Source organism: Homarus americanus, unplaced genomic scaffold (genome assembly GCF_018991925.1).
Source record: "Homarus americanus isolate GMGI-L3 unplaced genomic scaffold, GMGI_Hamer_2.0 scaffold36188, whole genome shotgun sequence".
NCBI classification, from domain to species: Eukaryota; Metazoa; Arthropoda; class Malacostraca; order Decapoda; family Nephropidae; genus Homarus; species Homarus americanus.
In genome coordinates this window covers 1,974,072-1,980,071 of record NW_024718183.1, presented here as the reverse complement: position 1 = coordinate 1,980,071, position 6,000 = coordinate 1,974,072, and the positions used below count along the sequence as shown (strand labels likewise).

General features: G+C 40.5%; 1 protein-coding gene across 1 annotated transcript in view; it reads left to right on the top strand.

Annotated features, from left to right (window-relative positions):
- The window catches only part of LOC121859306 (GDP-L-fucose synthase-like), a 121,318-nt gene continuing 115,318 nt past the window's right edge, over positions 1 to 6,000 (top strand). The window contains exon 1 of the mRNA XM_042356102.1: positions 1 to 58. The gene's annotated coding sequence lies outside the window, so the exon portion shown is untranslated. The remainder of the gene's footprint in view (positions 59 to 6,000) is intronic.

Here is a 6,000-nt window from a genome sequence, read left to right as displayed (position 1 = left end):
GGTAAGGTTGAGGTACCGGGCTGGTCTCACTCAATTAACGCAAAACGCATCAAGCCTGGTAAGTTGTGTTGGCATTTATGTAATTTGCAGTTCGCTGTTATCTTCGTTTGTGTGAGAGGTTGGTCATAGACCATGTTTTCTATAGACTTTATTATAACAGCGTCAGCTGCCCTGGGCCACCTCAGGCGCTGCCAAGGACAAGCCCCCCACTCAACAACAACATGGGAGCCATATCGCATGATGGTACACTCTACAAAGTTAGAAAGTCAAACTGTGTTGGCAGTGTGTAGTTTAGGCCAACACCAGAAGAAGTTTGTAGAAAAAATCCTTGAAATTTGCTTCTACACACAAATAGCATAGTTTATAAACACAGAAAATGGAAACGACAATACATAGAAACTGCACTTAACATACCCAAAGGCTTGTTAGGCCGGGTTATACAGGCTCCTATGTTAACGTGTTCATTTATGTGTTTAATAACTTACCTTAATATTGAGGTATGAGGAAGTATCTGGAGTGAATTCGTGTAATGCTTGTATACACATTCCAATATTCCCACCAATTAATCCATATTATCATATTTCTAATATGACTTCAATTATATATATTTTTCATTCACATATCATCATGTAATGCATAATAACGGAGATAGCATATCCAAAATTGCATCTATTTTCTTCCATTAATCTTTTCCGCCATACCACCACCTCCCCCACACTGGCGTGTCTCCAGCTTTCTTCATAAATCATCACGCGATGTTTTCTGCCATGTCACGCTGCACTAATCAAAAAGCGTTTGTGCAACAAATTAAATGGGTTTGGGTTTAATTTATGTGGCTTTTGGTCCAAATTAAAAATCAATTTTTATTTTGGGTCCGTTATCGAAATTCATATCTATTTCCATGGAAGTTCAAGGGCGGGGTGTTACTTCAATTATATGGAGTTACCATGAAGTTTTTGGGAAAGAACGAAGAAACTATAGCATTTTTTTCATCGCATGGTGTGCCTTCCCAACCTTTGCAAGCGTCCTAAGTGCAAGACTGAATGTGAAGACGCAGACCAAATATGTGGCGCGGGTAAGAATCTCGAATCCAACGGTATCTATCCAGGCTAATAAGAATAGGTGGAGTTCATCATATGGTGAGAGCTTCAAGCAGGATTAGGTTAGGTTTGTTTGGCGTTTTCCCAGTGTATTTTTGGTATTTGGCCTGAATATTTTTTTTCAAATACGCCCCACTTAAAAAAAAATTTGATAAAATCACAATTTCCGACACGGAAATGAAAGTCATATTCGGCCTAAACACACAAATACACTAGAAAAATATATTTTTGACTTCTAACAGAGTGGAGGTGGAAGTGCAACAAATTTACTGCTCACCAATATTTCTCTCTCAAAGAGGGATTCAGCGAGGTAAGCAAACAAAAATGGCGCCGAGGAGAATTGTAGCGGATAGAGTAAATAAAAAAATACTTAAAATTACATGTAGTTGTCTTTTCGTAAATTTGGTATAAGCGTACTCCAACTCTAAAAAGCATAGAAAGTAAAAATAAATTTTCCAGGTATTTATGTGTGTTTAGACCGTATTATGACCTTCTATTTCTGCTTCTGAAATTGGTCTTTTTTTTTTATCATTTTTTATACCGTAAAATTTCTCCAAAAAAATAATGCTGCTTAATACAAAATACACAAAAATACACTAGAAAAACATTAACTAAACTCCAACCTAACCTAACTGGACTCACCATATGATGGAATCATTACTTATTTCTTAGCCCTTATTGGCTACCTCCCTCTTTGTGTTTGGGATAAGGAAGTTACTTCACACTACATGTTGGTCTTGGACGATATTTTCAGATTCTGTTCTTGCACTGGAGGACACTTTTTACTGAGGTCGGAGGTCACCATGAGATCGAAAAAATATAGTTACTTCTGTTTTTTTTCCCCAAAAATTGCAATCAGCTCAATATAATTGAAGGAATTTCATTGTAGACTTATGGCTCTGGAAATGAATTTCCAATTTGAAATATGAGGACCTAAAATAAAAATCGAATTTGATTGGGCCAAAAATACCATGAATTTAAACCACACTATCAATTAGTTGCCCCCCAAAAAACGCTGATTGGCTGGGCGTGATATGTACGGAACGTGATGTGCGTGATGATTTATGAAGGAAACGTGTGGGAGGAGGTGTTTATAATGAGGAAGATTAATGGAAGAAAATAGAAAAATTTTGGATATGCTATCTCCGTTATTATAACATATGTATTTAATGTAATAAATGAAAATTATTTTATAATTAGATATTTTATTCGGTCATGATAATAGATTAGTGGGAGGAATGGGGTGGAAAATGCAATAATATCTTCTTTTTTTCTTTTTAATATAATGAAAATCATCAGCCAATAAGTAGAGCAAAAAGAAAAGAAAATCATCAAACCTCTAAATATAAACTACACCTTTACCCTATGTTTTCTAGTGTATTTTTGTGTTTTACTGATTCTGGACTTGATTTTATTAAATGGCTTGTTTTTTTTAGTTATTGTTCCCTTCTACCCCCCAACAAGATAGGGGATCCTGTTGGGCACTGGTTTTGGGTGGACGTTCACAAATATCATGGCCGAGTGAATACAAAAGACACAAAAAAAATGATTTTAGAAAAATAAAATACAACTTTTTTTTGGATGACTTGACTCAACCTGACTGGACTTCCAATCTATATCCTGACTGACTTATCCTGACCTGACCTTAACCTAACCTAACATAACTCAACTCTCATGGTAGATTTTATGTAACCAAACTCATCATATGAGAGAATCACCGTTATTTCTTACCTTATTAAGCCCTGCTTTCTTTGTCTTAGGAATAAGGAACGAGTTACTACAATGCCAACTATGTTTGTCTTGGACGATATTAACAATCCTTATTATACTTTAGGACACTTTACTGAGGGCGGGGGAACAACAAGAGGATTCCAGGAAAAATGCTAGCTTCTTTTTTTTTTTCTCCTAAAACGCCTAACTAAAAGCACGATTAATGAAGGGACACGCTGGCGGTGGTCGGGTCGGAATACGCCTGAGTGGGAGGTCGTAGGGAACACGCTGAGTGGGAGGTCGGGTGGGAACACGCTGAGTGGGTGGTCGGGTAGGGAACACGCTGAGTGGGTGGTCGGGTAGGGAACACGCTTGAGTGGGAGGCCAGGAACACGCTGGAGTGGGAGTAGGGAACATGGCTGAGTGGGAGGTCGGGTAGGGAATACGGAGGGGAGGTCGGGTGAATACGGAGGGGAGGTCGGGTAGGGCTGGAGGGGAGGTCGGTAGGGGAACACGCTGGAGGGGAGGTCAGGGAAGGCTGAGTGGGTGGTCGGTAGGGAACACGCTTGAGTGGGAGGTTGTAGGAACACGAGGGGAGGTCGGTAGGGAACACTGAGTGGGAGAAAGGTCGGTAGGGAACACGAGTGGGAGGTCAGGAACATGAGGGAGGTCGCAGGGAACACGCTGAGGGGAGGTTTGGGTAGGAATACGCTGAGGGAGGTCGGTAGGGAATACGCTTTAGTGGGAGGTCGGAAGGATGGAGGGGTCGGTAGGGAAGACGCTGAGTGGGAGGCCTGGCAGGGAAGACGCTTGGGAGTGGGAGGGGGTTGGTAGGGGAAGACGCCGAGGTAGGTCAGGTGAGAACACGCTTGAGTGGGTGAAGGTCGGGTAGGGAAGACGCTGGGAGGGAGGTCGGGTAGGGAAGACGCCGGAGGGAGGCTGTAGGGAACACGCTGAGTGGGTGGGGAAACACGCTGGAGGGGAGGTCGGGTAGGGGAACACGCTGAGGGGAGGTCGGGTAGGGAACACGACGGAAAATCGTAGAAGACGCTGAATCTAAAAATTAGACATTTTTCTAATATGATAGTAGATTTGGTGTAGGAAAGTTGTGTGAACTACTATAAAAAAAATCACATTAAGGGTATTATTGTTTCGGTCGTTATTATTGTCGTTTTGGTCATGTAGCATATTTTAGGATTGTAAGTTTTAGAATCAGTACCCGTTAGTTTCAACAACTTTCAAAGACAATTATCTCCTATAGAGTTTCTGTTGGAAATTTATATGGTAATTAATCGTTTTAGCACACCCTCGATTTTTTTCACGAGACTTTTGATTTCTGAATTATTTTGGGTAAATTTATAGAAAAGCACTTTCTTTCTTTGGATATTAATTTTTTTTCTTGTGGTATTTGATGAGTTTCGAACGAATTTGATGTTCATATCTGCCGGAAATCACAAGATTTTTTTTATACCCTGTCCCCCCCCAACTATCTTAAATGAAAAAATTTGATTTTTTTTTTAGTAAATCACATAATAAAATACCAATCAAACCTGACCTAACCTGACCTAACCTAACCAGGGTTGCACCTCTTCTTTTTCTTACTGTTCGGCTGAAAAAAAACTGGGGTGGCACCACCAAATGTATTGTCCTTCACGGAGTGTACACTGATTATTACACTTTGGACAAATAACGTTGTTCGGTAATACACAGTGTTTTCTAAAAAAAAGAAATGGCCTCACTATTTTTCTGTTGAAACTCGGCAGTCGACGTAAAATAATATTTATCACAATGTCGGCACAGCTCTTCCACCTGTTCAGCCATATTTGGTAATTAAAATTCAAATCTCTGCTCCCGATGCACCCACTCATTGTTCATTGGCTAAGACAAAAAATTCTTGCCCAAAAATAAGTCTACTATCGCTATAGCCAATAAGAAATTCCCGAACCACCCTTCGTACATGGCCTGTAGACGCTTAAGAAGCGAAGACGGAGGTAAGGACTGTGTGACGTGGGGTCAGACCTTCTCCGCAAGAAAAAAGGACTACACTTGTGACTGGCCAAATCAAATAATATTGAAAAATTAATATCTCGGTTATTCTTAATTTCCAGCGGAAATATCATAGAAGAAAAATGTCTTAGACTTGTCTAAACATTACGAAATACATATTAATAACAGCGAGAGAAAGACCGGTGCTTTACTATAAATTCACCGTATTTTGATGTGTTTTGCTCAGATATGACCTTCTTTTCCATGGGAAATGTGTCTTTTTTTTTGAAAAATGATGCAAGTCATCCTTGATGAAAGACAGCTATTTTCCACAAAAAATGAAGGTGTGATCTGAATAAAATACATCCAAATACAGTACATCAAAAACCAAAAATCTAGACCCCTAATTTTCATTAAATTAACCTAACCTCACCTGACCCCTAAACCCCTGCGAGGAGCCCTAAACCCCTGCGAGGAGCCCTAACCCCAGTGGGATAGAAATGGCAGGTGTTGATTTTTTTTATCTAATTTCTTGGGCATTCTTCACTTGTGCGATTGTTTTGAAAGAAAAAATGTTTCCAAGAGGCTGTCCGTAGCTGGCAAGATTATCGCCCGAGTCCTCCTAAAAAGACTTCTTCCTGAGACAGAAAACTTCCTCCCAGAATCTCAATGTAGCTTTAGACCATAATGTGGCACCACTGACATGATCTTTGCTACCCGCCAGATACAGTGGTCCCTCGGTTAACAAGCCCAATCCGTTCCAGCAAGTTGCTCGTTAACCGAAACCATTGTTTCAATGGGTTTTTGGGTAATTGGTTCCAGCTCACCGAAAATTGCCTAAATTCAACAAAAATTTGAGAAATGGACACTTACCTTGAGGTGTGTATGTAGAAGGCTCCTGGATGATGATGCTGATGTGAATTTGAAGTGGGAGGTGGAGGAGGAGAAAGGAGAAGAGAAGGAAGTGGAGGTGGAGGAGAAGCATTTTACTGCTTCTTGGAAGGCAAGTCACCTTCCATGAAAATGTCAGGAACCTCTGGACTGACAGATTCTCCACCATGAATATCCTCTCTCCTTCTTGAAGTGGAAGGCTGAGGGCTAGCATCATCCTCTCTCCTTCTTGAAGTGGAAGGCAGAGGGATAGCATCTTGTTCCCTCTGCCTTTTACTGAAGAAAGTGTCAATTGTGGTCTGTGGGGCATCTC